The 16,986-nt window shown below is 47.4% G+C and overlaps 1 protein-coding gene across 1 annotated transcript in view; it reads right to left on the reverse strand.

Moving 5' to 3' along the window:
• The window catches only part of ZFHX3 (zinc finger homeobox 3), a 382,420-nt gene extending 379,251 nt beyond the window's left edge, over positions 1-3,169 (reverse strand). The window contains exon 1 of the mRNA XM_039696465.1: positions 3,121-3,169. The gene's annotated coding sequence lies outside the window, so the exon portion shown is untranslated. The remainder of the gene's footprint in view (positions 1-3,120) is intronic.
• Positions 3,170-16,986: the final 13,817 nt, after the last annotated feature.

A 16,986-nucleotide genomic window follows, 5' to 3' on the forward strand; every position in this document is an offset into this window, starting at 1 on the left:
TTTAGAAACCTGTATTTCTGTATTTTGAATTTTCACAGACCAAGTGCTAAGAAGGGGATTTGACAGTCCCAGGTAATAGAGGCAAATTAGAGATTAAACTCATTAGAAATTATAAACACTCATATAGTCTGTTAAACCCCCTGACAAAACCTGGAAATTAGAAATCCAATAACACAGCGTCAATAGGGTCTTTAACGGCTGGACAGATGTTTAAACTGCGCGATGCTCATGCGAGGAGTGAGATGGAGCAGTCGGAATCGAGGTTTGCATTAAATAACACGGCATTGATGTCGGATCACATCATTCATGTGAACTGGTTTGATCCCTTTTTTTGCCATTAATTTCCATTCTTCTGTTATGGTCTAAATTTGTTATTCATTTTGCATAGTGTTAAACATTTTTCTTATTTGTATATATGCAGATGAGGGAGGCAGCTCTGGAAGGCGCCGCACAGAGCAGGGCTCTGTCCAAGGGGCCACTAACCCCGGGGGCTGCCCTCCACATAGAAACACTTAGAAAATAAAATATTATCTGCAAGCTTTAATTTTTTTGGCCTAAATAATTAAATCACAGAGGGAAATGCTGTGAAAACAATCATCTCACTAAGCACAACTCAATAAATCCCAAGGAATGGGCACCGGGATAGCAAAAGCAAAATTGTTTGCGTTCCTAATGTTGGGTCTGACCTGGAAAGGATAACAAAAGAATCTGGCATGAATATGTATTTTTATAGGGCGTGCTGCTGGTAAACAGACGAATAAAAGTGAGGGGATTATTTTAAAATAGTTTCTCCTAAACTCTCAATATGTTTAATCTGATGATATGAAAAACCATCCATAAAGCAGAAACACATTCAGCCCCTACAAAATTCTGTACAGAGAAGTGAAAAGGGTTTCAGCAGAGGAAAACAAACAAACAGCAGCAATCCTGCAAAGCTGCGGCATCTCCCCACGCCCGCCTGCTCTCCAGCGCCGAGATAAAGACCCAATCTGCTCATCAAACACCTCCGGGCTCGGCCATCTAATAGGAACAAATTGGCAATGACTGCCCAAGCAAGTAACACAGGCCCACTGATTTGTAGATTGATACTGATGCCTAATGATCCCCTTGGGCAGATCAATAGCAACAATCCTCATCCCTGCCTTTCTTCTTTATTGGCACGGCGGAGCGAGCGCGGGGAGCCGCGTGTGCGCGCACGGCTGCAGGTGTGCACCCAAAGGGGCCCGAGCCAGCGCTGCCCTGCCGTGCCCGGGGGGCTCCTGCCGTGCCCGGGGGGCTCCTGCCGTGCCCGGGGGGCTCCTGCCGTGTCCTGGGGCCCAGTGCCTGGGCACGGTGCCCGCGGCACTGCGCTGTGCCCGGTGTACCCGAGCGCGGTGCAGCCAGGACGGGCCTGCAGCCACAGCGAGGGAAAGCACAGAGACTGCGATAACGAGAGAAAACTCCGCACTGACCAGCTGGGCTGGCTGAGAGCTGGAGGCCTGCGTGGCATTTGGGTGGCAGAGCCGTGCAGGACACCGGGCACGCTTGGGAGAGCAGGGCACACAGGCAGGTGGTTTGTCCTGCTGGAACTGGGTTACACTTCTCTCCTGCTCCATCTCTCACCTTTTCCCTCTTCTCCCCTCAGCTGACTCCTTGTCTCTTAGTGCACTACACTATGATCAATCAAACACTATCAGCACAGGGGTTTTATTCAGTTACCCTGGAGTCACTTCCATCTGCTGCTTCCAGCCCCATGCCTCAAAAGAATTAGGGATTTTCTATTTATTTATCAATCTAGTGAATACAGTTATCCCATTAGTAGATCCTTTTAAAGTCCCTGATAGAACCTAAGAAAAACTAATGGAGTTGATTTGCATTTGGTTTTTTTCCCAGTGAATTAATGCCAGTGATGTTCTGCAGAACCACACATGGTCACTGCCACCTCGGGGTGCTGGCAGACATCCCCAGCAGCACTCCACTCCCCTGAAAATCGCTCTCTGCATGGAATAACCACGTAGAAACCTAAGACACAATCAGGCGTACCCAAATCGCCAGGTCGGCAAACAGAGGGGGAGGAAAAATGTACCACAAAGTTTGTGCCTCCTGCACATGAAATATTAATTTTGCATTAAGGTGTGTGTCGTCACCGCAGTGTCCCCCTGCCCGGGCACACAGCCGGGGGTGCCACCCGCGGCCCCGCCAGGCGCAGGGAGCGCAGGCACCGATTTTAAATCCTATTCAGACTCGAGATCTGCTTTGTTCAGCAATCACCTGGCTACTTTTATTCTTCGTGGCTCTTTTATTAAAATGTGGATAAAGCAAAAGGCAAAGGATAAAATTAAATTCCATTGACTGTAAATTTCTAAATCATCCCTCCAATAAAGGATTTTCCTTTAATAACAAAAACGCCTTTCCCATCTTTTTGCCGATCTCGGCGTATACTCGCAATAAAACAGGGCTGCGTGAAAACCTTTGTAACTTGACCCTTCCAGTGCATAAATTAATCATTTTCCAAATCCTGTCTTTTCTTTCCTTAAGTTCCCGGGCGCGGGGGTCGTGCCCCCGCCCAGCCTTGACCATCGCAAAATTCAAATTCCCACTAATGATGAGTGTAATCATCGCAATCACCATCACCATCATCATCGCCAGGAAAGCCGGATCCTGTTGGCCCCTGACATCAATCAGCGGCGCGGGGGAGGCCAGCCCACCCCCCCGGGCCCCCCGGCAGCGATCGCGTCCGTTCCCCCGTGTCGGGGTCACCCCCGCTCCCATCCCGGCCTCGCACCTCCGCCGCTGCCGGGGCGGGACGGGAGGAGTGAGACGGGACGGGCGGGACGGGGCCGGTGCCCCCCATGTCCCCAGGTCCCCCCGAGCCCCGGGTGGGAAAGGAGCGAGCGAGGGAGGGGAGCGAGGGGAGGGGGAGCAGCCGCACGTGTGACGCGCCCGGCCGCCCATTTGCATATTCACATCAGCGCCGCGCCCACTTAAGCAGCGCGAGGCGAAGGTGTCTCCTCCACCCACCACCCACCCACCCACCACCCAGCTCCCACCTCCACCTTGCCTCCCGCTCCCCACAAGCCGCGCTCCCAGCCCAAAAGCGAGGCGCGGGGGCCGCAGCAGGGTGGGCGCGGGCTGCCTTACCTCCGCTCCCGCGCTACCAGGGATTCCCCGTGCTTCCGCCAGGAATTTTGGAGAGCCATCCTTCAAGGGGTTTTAGTTCTGTCTTTCTCTCTCTTCCTCCTCCTCCTCCTCTTCCCGTGTTGTGACTGGGTTTATAAAAAAAATAAAAAAAGACAACTCCATGTAAGCTCGCAGCCAGGGCACGGCGAAGTCTGGGGCTCTGGGGGGAGGGAGCAGCGGAGGGAGGGTCACAGCTCCATGCCTTACAAAAGGCAACCCAAAGCCTGGATATTTTTTTTAATATTGTACACAAAACGCCGCCGCACATACGCACGTAATGCAGGCCCCAGACCTGGCGCTAATTAGGTTTTGCCAAAAACTGTCGAGGTTCAGCCTATGACACGAATAAACGCAGCGGGGATGGGAGTTGTGACCCCTCACCTGGCCCGAGCCCCCGGCGCTCGGCCCCCACCTGCCCGAGGCTCCCGGAGCGGGTGCCCAGGAGGGCGAGCGGTTATGGGGCGCGTCGAGAGCTCCCACGACAGCGGGGACCCAGGTCGGCCATAACCACACGGCACCACCTGGACTGTTCAACCCGAGTGCTGTTCAGGGGTATTTTTGCACAAATTAATTTTACTATTTCACAGCTCCACTCACAGTGGGGAAAAGGAAAAAAAAAATTAATAATCAGGGTTGTGTATCCCCTTGCAAACGTCACAGAAGCAGCATGGCGTGTGCCGGGATGGGTCTCCAGGAGCACAGGCCTATTGTTCTAAGGACACGGCTTTTGTGAGCAGGGCAGCACAGCCAGGCTGGAGCAGGAGGAGGAGGAGGAAGAGGGGAGGGAAGCCCTTGCACAAGCACACTGTGCACCGCAGCCACTGTTTCACACCCTCGCATTAGATGTTTGCTGAAAATACACAGTGCACACGTGTGGCACTTTTTTCCAAACATGTCATTACCGGGAATGATTAAGGGCTTCGTTGCTTCCCAGTGCAAGGTCTCGGCTTGGATTGCTGACTGATGGCTGAATTCCCCCGTACACCTGGCAACACGATTTTAGTGTGAGGACAGGGGGGAAAAAATGCACTTTCTTGACTGCTTTTTCGTACGCAGAATATTTAGGAAAGAGTCAAATTTAATTTTGCAATTGGCAAAAGCAAATGTGCTCCTAAGCTGCAGGGTCACAAGTTGTGTTTCACCCCGGAGTACATTTCATGGAGAAGTTGCACGGCCCTGAAATAGGCGCTGTGTGTCAGAAAGGCTGGGATGCTCCAGCCCGGGCGGGCACAGAGGGGCATCCAGCCCCAAGTCCGTGTGGAGGGGAGCGGCAGAGCCAAGGCAGACAATGGGAGCTGGAGGCGAGCAAGGAGGTAGAGGGGGCTCTGCCCGTGCCCCCCCGGCCAGGAAAGCAGGTCACTCCTTATCAACTGGGTAAGCAAACGCCAAAACAAAGCGTGGGGCTGGATTTTGACGAGCCAGACACGTTTTCTTACAAAAAAAAATTTCCCTGCCTTTGTTTCTCCTCTTCTCCTTCAAAGCAAGGGAAAGAGCAGGCTGCTATGTTCACACTGGCTTTCCAAGGGAAATAAAGATGATTTTTAAGAATCTGTCCACCAAGCACGAGTTACTTCTTCTCCCCCCTCCAAAAAGAAAAAGGAAACAAAAATACTCAACAAGACTCAAAGGATTCCTGAAATAAAGAAGAAAGAAAACATGCAAAACATTAGACACAGAAACATTATATTTCAATATTATCATATGAATTAAATGTAATCCTTGAAGCGACTCGTCCCAGGGGTCACATATTAGGCCATTTTTTTCTTTTTTTTTTTATTTAATAGAGGTCACCCAGGCTGAAAAGCAGAACCCAAATGAAAAGCATCTTCAATGTGGTTATAACATGAGCTGGACGAGGTCAGGCAGTGTCTTGTATGGCCTCATAAAAAATACATAACCAGACAGCCTAATAGTATTTCTTTGCATTCATTTTTGGATGGGAGCTGGCGGTGGGGGAGGGGGCCGGGAGAGGGCCACAACCGCCTGTGCATTTCCATAATGGGCAGCTTCTCCTACATTCCAGTTAGGGAAAAAATGAACATTCCTTTTAACATATCCCTGGGTTAGCTCACTTTAAAGAACCATCCTACAGACAATTGCTGTGGCCCCGAGAAAGTGAGAGAGGAGTGAGGCATCGCCCATCTCGCTGCCTCTCACACACACACACACACACACACGTGTTCACTGCAGACATGCTACCGTCATGCTTAATTGGGAGTGCAACCACCTTGGGCTTGCTTTCATCAACACTGGCTTATGGATGTTGTTATTTGTCCATACACACGCCCAGGCTGATTAATTTGAATTATTTCTCTTCTGAAGAGAAGCAGAGGAGCCCCCATTCCAAGGAGTCCCTCTATCCACACTCACCGGAGAGGGGTTTGCCCACCACCAGGATTTACACAGGTTTTGGGTGGGAGAGGGGGCAAGAGAAAGGCAAGGAGTAAAAGGGGAAGGGGGGCGGGGTGTGTAAATAAAAATAACCAGTGCTAAAAATGCCGGGTGAGAAGAGAATCTGTAAATCTCGCCTCCCTTCCCCCTCCCCAAATGCCGCCTGGAGCCGGGTGACCCTGCGGGGAGCGGAGCCGCAGAGGTGACCCGATGCTAACCAGCCTGTTAGAACTAATAAGGTGTGCGCCTAAGCCAGGGGCTGACACTGGGGCATTGTGGAAATAACTCTCCTTGTTATTGCCCATCCTCAGCTTGAAATTTACTGCTCCTTTGCATTATTAAAGAGACAGCTTGCGTGCGCGATGGGGGAGAGGCTGGGCAGAGGAAGAACCGCACACGCTTTTTTAATGGTATGTTTGTGCTCTCTCTAGTTTTTAGATTCAGATTTGGAGCATTAAAGCATGCTGGGTTAATAGGTTGTTATTTATTATTGGAATAAAATCTGGTTTAGAAAAATAAAAAAAGAATATTTTTTCCTCCACTATGGCAAATGGTCAGAAAAAAGGAAAGGTGTGAAACAGTTAAGATCAGGCTGAGGCCTTGTGGGACAAACCCTGCCCCAAATGTTTCCAGTAGCACTGCTCCACATTTACATCAGATGTAAGCAGGGCTGAAAACACCCAACATGGTGGATAACAGGGACTGCATGATGGAAACACAAAAGGACCTGCTGCATTGTGGGGCCATCCTCAGCAGGGCCTCGTGGAAGGGTGTCAGAACACCTGAAATCATTCCAGGATTCTGCATTCTGTAAATACAGAGACACTGGGTATTTTGGGGTGAAGATGAACACAGCGGGAAAATGTACTTTGTCTCGATCCCTGGTCCCACTGCTCCCCCAGCACAAACCCTTCACCCTCTGCGCTGATTCCCACAACATTCCAGGATAACAGGCGAGACTCACCAGAGAGGGTCCCTGCCAGGTCCCTGCTGGGGGGACACCAACCCCATGATGTATATTGGCACCTGAGAGACCACATTTTACAGAACCTGAGCTGAGCTGCTCTTTCAGATGTGTTTGCCTTCTCTGAGTAGTTTTTACAGACAGGCATTTTCAACTTGAGCTCTGAGGGGCTGCAGAGCCCCTCTGGCACCAGCAGGGCACAGGCAGAGCCTGCAGCCTCTGCTGCCAGGAGAGCCCCTACCAGAATTGGGATTCAAGTATTATTAATTTTCTGCAGCAAAGCAGCTGAGTGCACATGGGAGACATTGCTGAGAACAGGGATCAATGATAAATAACATCCTCAAAGTAAATACAGAACAGGATTGAGCCGTTCATGGCAATTGGCCGAGCCAAGGGTGGCTTCCACGGAGCTGAGCTGAGGGGTGGGTGTTTTATGGGCAGGGATTCACAAAATCAGCTACTGGAGGGATTTGAGAGAATTCTTAAGAGCACATGAGAGCCACAGCAATTCTTGAGCTGTCCAAGGCAACTGGGCTTTCCTGCACGTTCAGAGACGTCCTTGCTAAAGGTTACTGTGAACAGCTGCTGGGAAGACAGTGGGAATCGGTGAAGGGAATTTCATGCAATACATGTAACTGCCATGGGCACACTGAAACAATGTAAACCACAGACATACAGTCCCGAACACTCCTGGATCAGAGGTGGGGTTTGAAACGAGACCCTCAGAGACACCAAGCTCTCTTTCTTGGAGAGCCAGCTGTCCCACAGCACCTTGAACAGGTCCCAGTGTGAACGTGTCCATCGCTGCTGTCCCAAACCATCCTGTCCCCATCACAGCCAGCCAAAGTCAGTGACATCAGTGCACAGAGCAGGCTGAAATACTTACTAAGCAGGGTGGGAACAAATCACAAGCAAAAAGCTTCAGAGCAAGGGACAACTGCCAGCTAAGGCAAGGAAACAAAATCTCGGCTTTTGAAAGCACCAAATATAAACAAGGAATTAAAGCTGATACTGACAAAGAGGTAGAAACAAACCAGAAGCCTTGCTGCCCCCTCGCAGTTATTCCCTTTCTAGCATCCTGATTTTGTGAATGATCCCAAGTAGCCAACAGATGCCTATCAGCATCTGAACATACAGATATTTCCAACTCCTCTGTCCCCAAAGTGTGAAGTAACTTTTATCAACACATTATTACACGGCTGAACTTGCCTACACTGTATTTGATCATTTTTACATATACCTGTTTTTAATCCTATCCCTCCTGTAAGTACAAATAACGGCAAAAGCATGATGCTCCACATTTCATTTGGAATATCCAAATGTTTTAGGGTAAAATCAAAGGTGTGGACACTCAGTTTCTGTGTTAAGCAGCTCTTGTGCTCAGCCTTCAGGTGGTAAAGCTTAAGTAACAAGAGTATTCGAACCGTGACAACATTCTACTGGATTTAAAAATACAATTTTCAGAACTGATTGCCAGACTCTGAGCTCATGCCCATTTTTTTTCAGTTCTATCAGCTGATCCCATATAAAGTGCTATTTCTCCTTAGAAACGCAGGCAAAGTCAGGCTGCCAGAGAGGAGAGGGTGGATTGGAGGGTTTCTAATCCCCTGCAGCTCTCACAGCAATGTCCTCCTGAATGGACATCAAAACCACACTTAGAGAAACAACAGCCCAAATTATTTCCTGCGTACAGTCCCCCCATAAGGCCCTCTGGTGTTTACCTGCCTCACTTCCTGAAACTCTTCAAGGATTCTCCTGCCATTTTGGATTCTCTAGATTATAATGGAATCATAGAATCACAGATTGTTCTGGGGTGAAAGGGCCTTAAAGCCAATCCACCCCACGCTCTGCCATGGGCAGGGACACCTCCCACTGTCCCAGGTGCTCCCAGCCCTGTCCAGCCTGGCCTGGGCACTGCCAGGGATCCAGGGGCAGCCACAGCTGCTCTGGGCACCTGTGCCAGGGCCTGCCCACCCTCACAGGGAAGAATTTTTTCCAGCATCTAATGTAAATCTCTTCTGCATCTGAAAGACATTTCATTCATGTGCTATTAATCTAAAAATTTTTTTCCAGCATCTAATGTAAATCTACTCTTCTGCATCTGAAAGACATTTCATTCATATGCTATTAATCTAAAATCTGCTTCTCCTGCCTTTGTGGTGTCTAACACACTTGGAATTGTTGGCTGTGAGACCACATTGTCCGTATGGTTTTGTACTGGGCAGAGAGCAGGTGGCAGGTGCTGGGTGTCACTTGCCACTGAATTCTGCTCTGGTTATCAGCACATCCCAAGTAAGCACGTTCTCATTCCTAAATCTCTAATTCCAAGATGAGCCCATCCACAGATTCCAACAGGCAGGACCACAATGGGTAGGAGGCACTGAGCCAACAGCCCCACGCTGCCCTGGACTTCCTCAGCCGTCTGCCAGAACTCTGGTTCTGCCCTCTCCGCTCCCAAATATCCCAGCAACCCACAGCCACCTAAAACAGCTGCAAAATGATAGAAAATTCTGCAACTAATCCTGTAACTTTATTATATCCATAACAAATATACAGGTGCATTTTAAGGCATTCTTTTGGGAAGCAGAAAAAACCAACTGCTTTGTCCAGAACAGGACTCATCTGCTCAGTTTTCTAAGCCGTATCATTCTCATTTACTGAAAAGCAGCTCACAAAGCTTTTGGCACCCAAAACCTAATACTTAAATACATGAAGTCCCTGCACGTGTCCTCTGAAAAGTTCTGAAGGGGTTTGGGGTTTCTGTTCTTTCTGGTTTTCGTGCAGAACCGGTACAGAAGGCCAAGGTCTCAGTGGTGAAGGCGTGGTTCAGGCCCTGGACATGCCACCTGCTGCCTCCTGGGCTGTGGATGGCTCCTGAATGCTCCTGCAGCACGGGGGCAGCGATTTTCCCCAAGTCTCATCTGTTGTAGCTATTTAAACCAAAACTCCACAAGATAGGGAGTGAAATTTCAGCTCCTCACAGCCCAGTGCGTTTGGCTCACTCCTTATAAACACACACGGTCGGTTAAGCAAGTTCAGGTGTCTGTGTAGTGAAACCCTGATCTGGGCTGTGGTGTCTCAGTGCTTTTAGAGTGCTAAGAATAAGAACGTGGTGGCATATCCAGAACTACACTGCAGCCACAGAAATGTAGGGTCTCCGTTTTCAGTCATCTGAACGCTGCCAAAACCATCTACGCAGAAAAACACCCAGGCAGCAGTCCAGCAGGGGTGATCGGGGAAATGCTTCCTCCTCTCCACTTACAGCCAGCAGTGCTGCATCCGTGTGCAAAACAGAGCAGGAAAGCAGAGATCACAACTGGGATTTCAACCCCGCAGAGAACGGAATTAGCAGTGAGAGCTGCAGAGAGCAGTCTTTCAAATGTGGCTGTTCCAGGGGGAAACTGTGCTATGGGACTCGAGGAGGTGAGAAGCGAAGCCTCGGGGTGTTTCAGGGTCTGCACCACCTGGTTCAGGAGAATCCTCTGCCTTACAAGAGGCTCCTCAATGAGCAGCTGGAAGTTCTGCATGGAATAGAGAAGGTTCTGGAGAAGACCATGATTCTCACCAAAGGACACAAAAGGAAGCCTACCAATCATTAAATCCCCAAACCTGACTACAGCTGAGACTGATATGGAGGAAGATGCTGAATTTGTCTCAGTGACGAAACTTGCTCCTTTTTAGGCCAATTCTGGGAAGATATTTCAGTATCTAAAAGACTTTATTGTTAGGGGAAAATTAAAAATATTTACCTTTTTTGTTAAGAATCATGCTACAACTCTGAGCTGTCATAAGCACAAAAATCTGGTTTCTGAATATCAAAAACAATTAGAAACTTCAATGGTCAGTTGATGCAGAATATGGCATTATTTTTTTTTGTTGCTGTTGCATAAGAATTTCAGAATCATATAGTCAATATTGGAATTTAACTATTAAGAAATTGAATGAGTGTGCCTATCTTTCAAAATTAAGATCTAAAATATTCTACAGCACATCATCTCGATAGTTGTGTTGTTCTCGTTTCTTAAAGGGTGTGCATATGGCTCTGCACTGTAAGAGGTGCAGAGTAATTCTGACTGGATTTCCTTAATGAGTTGGGGCCTACGTTAATAAAAACCAAGGCTTGAACTTTAAACATACTCAGTTGTAACTCCCCAAAGCCCTTAATTTGGAATAAGGACATCTTTATTTTATTCCATTTAATGGTTCTTAAAGTTAGGACCAAGAAACCACTGCCATTAATGGAATTCCTTCAAGTCACCTTGCACAACCACACAGAGCTGACTCATTCATAAATTTTACTGTTTAATGGAATTCTAGAGACTATAGTTAAAGAGTCAGTGGTTTAGAGAAGCTAAACTAAGCCAAAAAAAGCCAATTATTCTGGATGGAGTGATCATGAGTAGAACTATAGTGGTACAGGAGGTGTAACCTTCCTGCATCAACAGAGCCTTGACAGCTCAACTCCTCCTGAAGCTCAATGGCTTTTGTGTTCCTAAACCAGACATTTTTGGAGAGACATGCACCCAACTGAAAGATAACAAAATAAAAGTGAACTAAATAAAAAATTGTAAAATTATCTGGGTGAAAATTTGGAGTATGAAGCCATGAAACTGAACCTACATGCTTCTGTCTCAAGCTTGCTCCTCACCTCACTCTGCCAGGGACTGGATATGTATGACATAGGGAATAAACAAAATCTCCTCCAGAGGGATCAAGAAAGGCATTGTAAGAACACACAGTCAATTAAATATTATCTGCAACTGTTGTGCCACATCTTTAAACAAGAAAGCACAAAGCCCATTCCTTTTACCAGCAGCTTACTCATGTAAGTGCCAGTTGACAAGTCTCATGCACGATGAAACAGATATTGCTACTAACTCCATGATTATTCCTGGAATTGTAAATACAGGGGGTGTTGGCACTGTGACTTTAACAAAAACCACAAACTATACACGCAGCACAGACGTTCTGCTGCACAGTTTAGATTTAATCTCCAAAGTCGTGGCATATGGCACAGGCAGTTTTTATACAAAGACGTGGAAATGTACACAAAGAAAATGTACTCCAAAATAAGGCAGTGCAGGCCCAGCCCTACCCAGAGTACGTTTGTGCTCATTAATTGAAAGGGAATCAGCCCAGCCCAGCTGCCCCTCGGTGGCTCCCCTTCCATGGAAGCCAGCTCCAGCAGGGCTCCCACACCTCAGCCCCTGACCACGGACTGCGACCTCTGCATCCAAACCCATGACCTCAGTTGGGGCAGTGATCTTGGAGGAAGAAGAGCTCAACTGGCCCCAGCTAATTATAACTTAATTAGGTTTAAGAAAAGTTTTTCCTTCAGAAGAATTAAAAACCTCCGTTGGTTTTCAGCAGAACTATGGATTTTGCCAGGTGAGCTAAGCTCATCTCTCACTCAGGTGATCAAAAACTCTGTTTGTGATTACAATCCCACCATCACCACCAGCTTTGCTCTCTGCAATGCCTCTGGGGAGGAATTACCCCAAATGTCACCATTGCTCTACTTGATATCACCAGCTCAATCTCTCAGCAGGAGGCAAAAACAGCTGGACTCTCAAATAAGATTTTGAGTTAACAAAAATAATTATTTGAATTAAAATTAATCTCTTCACACTTTTCTACTCTGCAGTTCATTGTTAAATTCAGATCTGAAATTACACTTTCCTTTGCTAGTTTTATACCCTCCTTTTCCACCCTAATTTTAGGATAAGCTATTCAGAAAGGAGAACGAGTTTTTACAGAAGGCACACAGAATAAAGGACACATGGCTTAGCATCAGATAATTCCCATCTGGAAGTCTAAAGCCAGGGCTTCAGGAACTTTCACCTCTTATTTAACCTGCTTATGCCGATCACAGTTCCAAAGTATGTGTACATGGTACTTCCTAAAGCTAAAAAAGCACTGAAAACTGATCATAAGGAAGGATTTAGGGGGGAAACAACCTAAAACACAAAAGAAACATATTAAATGTCTAAAAAGACAACTGGACAATGAAGAAAGGTGACAACTTCAGCTGAAAGGAATCTCAGTTTATCAGTGGTATAAAGTCAGCAATTAACATAGAAAACCCAGATGACAAATGGAAACAAGGGCAAGAGGTAATGAGTAAAATGAACCAGCAGCAGAACAACAGTGGGGGAGGCTGAAGAGAGCAGGAAAATTATTACAAAGTTGGGATATTCAGCTTTACATTGTAGAAAGACACACAGAAGTCATAGCTCTGATGTAAAACCACAACAAGGTGATGGTGGCAAAATGGAAAATATGAAGTAGAAAACGTAGAAATCTTCACAGTTCTTACTTCAAAGGATGGATTTTGAGAAAGTTACCAGAGAACCATTAAGCACTTAAGAGGTCCATAGCTCTGAGCTCTGGTGAAATCAAACAAGGCTTTAGCAACTGGAAGGAGAATATTGGTCAGCTCTGGGCAGAGCAGATGTTCTCCAACACCCCCAGCTGGCTGAGGGTCAGGAGGCTCTGGGGGTCCACCCAGGAGCAGTGACTGGTGGGCAAAGAACTGATCCCTCCATGAAGAGCATGGCCCAGTGCCTGCAGGACTGTGCCAGGCACAGCCTGGGACTAGAGTTTAAGAATCCTGAAGATGATGATGATGATGATGATAATAATAATAATAATAATAATAATAATAATAATAACAACAATAATAGTAGTAGTAGTAGTAGAAGAAGAAGAAAAAACATTTTTGGTGGTTAAGATGACACAGAAATCACAGAATCAGAGAACCACAGAGGGGCTTGAGTTGGAAGCTTAGAGCTCTTCTCATTCTCATCCCACCCCTGCCATGGGCAGGGACACCTCCCACTGTCCCAGGCTGCTCCCAGCCCTGTCCAGCCTGGCCTTGGGCACTGCCAGGGATCCAGGGGCAGCCACAGCTGCTCTGGGCACTGTGCCAGGGCCTGCCCACCCTCACAGAGAAGGATTCCTTCCCAGTCCTGCCCTCTGGGAGTGGGAAGCCATTCCCTTTATCCTGTCACACCAGGTCCTTGCCCCTCTATGTCTTGTACTTTTCTGCAGGAAAACAAAGATCTGGTGGTGAAGTTAGAAGACGACTCAAATGAGAATCCGATCACGACAGTGATTAATCTCTGCAAAATGTTTGGGTAGGAGGGCTTGATTCTCCTGGGACAATTTTAACCCCAAATTCAGTGCCACTCTTGAGCAGAAGCCCAGTAAATATCTCATTTTGGACTAGAAAAATCAGTAATTAAGAAAAACTCAATTTCTAGAATTTCTAGAGAGGTCATGCAGCCCAAGACTTCTGTGGCTTTACATTCTAAGGTGGAAAGAAAACAAACAAACAAACACACAAAACAAAACAAAACAAACAAAAGCCAAACAAAAAAAACAACAATAACAACAATAACAAAAATGCCCTCAGAGTACCCTCATCAAGTCAAACCCAACCATTCCAGTATCAGCGCTGTCTTGCACTTGGGGCACTTCTCTGCCCTTTTTCTTGGCAGTAAAGTAGTGCTGGCCACAAATGCAGGGTCTGGAGCACTTCTGCCGTCTGAAGGACAAAATGAGACTTTAACATGTTTGTTTTGAAGCATAATTTACAGCAAGGATTTGGGCTGAAACCGCATCCCTGTGCTGGAGAGGGGATGAAAGGCCCAGCAGGGAAGAAAGCAATAAAAATATCATTGTAATACCCCGCAGTCCATCATGGGCAGGGCAGGGCAGCACAAGGCACCTGTCCCTCAGCAGGGGCACACAGGGCTCACGGGGCACGGCAGGAACACCACACATGGCACAGGCCTGTCCCACATGTTCTGCCTTCTCCAAAGCGCCAGCTCAGCCTGGCTGTTGTCCTTGCCCCTGTCCCCAGCGGTGCCCTGTGTCATCCCAGGGCCATGGTGCCCATGGATCTCCAGCAGATCCCAAGGCCATGCACCGAGATCACATGGGACAGGACGGCCCCTTGCCCAGTCACCCCCTGCCACCAGACAGCTTTTCCATCTCTGCCCCTTGGAAGAGAGTGCAGGTAGTGAGAGCGCACAGATTTGAATTCATTTTCATCCTTATCAGCTCTGAAAGATGCAGAAAAAAGAGAATTGCTGGGGAGCTTTGTGCTCGCAGCCACCACGCGGGTTGGGTGAGGACACGCCGGTAAACGTCTGCTGGAATATCTCTTTTTAAATTAGAAATAAAGGTGAGGGGCTTGGAAAACAGGTTTTAGTGTCCCAATGAAAGCACGACAGCCACAATTTATAATTTTCTGCTGTCCAGTTCCCTCCATATTTCTCCCTGGCTGCGCATCCCTCCTCTCGCTCCCCCCACATCCATCCTCCATTTCCCGCTGACTCCTCAGCACACGCTCCAGCCTCCTGTGAAATGGTGGCGTGCAGAGAGAAGGAAGGAAGAGAGGGAGGAAGAAAGGGGCTACGGTGGGGAGGGCAGGGGAAAGAGAGAGATTGAGAGAGACACAGAGAATGTCAAAGCTCAAGTCTGGCATTTGCCTATTTAAATTCAATCACGCAGCCCTCGCCGAGCTGGAAATGGATGGCCTGCGTTATGAATTTCTGATCAGACGGCTGATAGGTTATGAGCGGGGACGTAATCCCATTGAGGAAGGCTTTTTCCCAAGCAAGGGCAAGCAATAACTGCCCTTCCGAGATGGCTCTTCGCTTTGCCCTTTTAAATTTTTTTTCCTTTCCTTAAAAAAAAAAAGTCCAAATAAGCATTTTTATGATGATAAATGTGTAATAATGATTCACTCTGCCTGCGTCTGAAATGGGAGATGCCTTGGTGAAGCAGACATGCGCTCAAAATAAACTGCCATATTTTTTCTTTTTTAAACCTAATTAGAATTCTTGCCTTTGCTCAGCTCATTTTGTACCAACACTAGTGATCTAAAAAGAAAGTGAAAGGAATGAACACGTGCATTGAGACTGGTATTTTTAATACCCTGCAGGGTTTTTAATGTTTTATAGTTTGCCTTTTTTAACATGATGTGTTTACATAAAAGGATACAAAAAATTTTTTCTTCAACTGGCAAGAACTTCTGGCACACAGTGAGGCAAGCCAGAAATCAGCTCAGAAGACGTTTTCTTACATCTACCCACATGACGTGATCATGTTGTGCTGAACTAATTGAAATAGCTGAGGACACTGGCAGATTTGCAGTAGCCAAATTAACCAGAGAGAGCACAGCAGCCAAGGCAGTGTGTGCCCACCCCGGGGCCTCCACAAGCGCACACACAACTTTGGTACTCATCAAAAGCAGAAAACAGGGAGTTTCCTACTTAAAATTCAAGATCTATGTGCTGAAACAACACCCATTCCAGTGTGCAGGGACTGGAACAGCCCTGGTGAGAAAGACATAAGGTCAGGACTGCACTGACAGGGCTGGAGCTTCTGAAAATAATCCAAAGAGAAAAATACCTTCTGTGGGCACAGGGGAGGAAGGCAAACATCTCAGTGTTGGTACTAAGCAGGAACTTGCTCTTGGAGTTGCATCTCTAAAGGTGTTTCAAAGTGCAAGGAATGTGGAGTCACAGAATCCCAGAGTGTTTTGGGTTGGGGGGACCTTAGAGCTCATCCATTCCACCCCCCGCCATGGGCAGGGACACCTTCCACTGTCCCAGGCTGCTCCAAGCCCCCGCCAGCCTGGTCTTGGCACTGCCAGGGACCCAGGGGCAGCCACAGCAGCTCCAGGCAGAAAGAGTCCCCTGGGAGCTGGGATTTAGCAGCCACCTCCCACTAGTCAGGAGCAAAGTTTAGTCTCACAAATGCAGTTCATTCAGAAGATCACAGCTACCAAAGTACAGACTTCTCATGGTTTTCCTCGTTTTGCTGAAATCCTGGATGATCATCTAAGAAGCAGTGTTGTGGGGAGTCTGCCAGGTGCGCTGGGCCAAAGCACCACGTCGTGCCATAATCCAGCCCCTCAGGTGACCAACATCCCACCTGGGCCACCAGCTCGGCCAGCATGGGCCGATGGGGGAGAGGCTGGGACAGCTTCTGACACAACAGCCTCATTTTCTCTTTTAGGACATTACATTGAGATGGATTTGCCTGTGCCAAATTGCCAAAGCTCCCTGCACAAAGGGAAAATTGTTAAGCAGATTAACATTAAAGTATTTTTTGTTTTACTCTTCTGATGACATCATAATTGCAGAATTTTTGAATTTACACATACCAAAAAGGAGAGTCCCAGGAAACCCTTGCACTGTAAAGGGCTGTTTTTCCTGAGGGACATAAAAAGCTGATGATCCAAGTGGTTTCCAGCTTTCACATACCTCAAATGGTTAACTTTGCTCAGTATCCACCACAAATGGGCCAGAAACCTGCAGCTGATAATTATGAAATACCATGGCCACAAGGGAGTTTCCTCCCCAGCACCATTGGTTAGGGATCATCATATGTCCTGGAGCTGTCAAATTTTGATTATTTAATTGAAATTATATATATTAGCATGGGTGTTCTCATTAGCC

The sequence above is a fragment of the Passer montanus genome, unplaced genomic scaffold, assembly GCF_014805655.1.
Source record: "Passer montanus isolate IOZ18808 unplaced genomic scaffold, ASM1480565v1 scaffold98, whole genome shotgun sequence".
Lineage (NCBI taxonomy): Eukaryota > Metazoa > Chordata > Aves > Passeriformes > Passeridae > Passer > Passer montanus.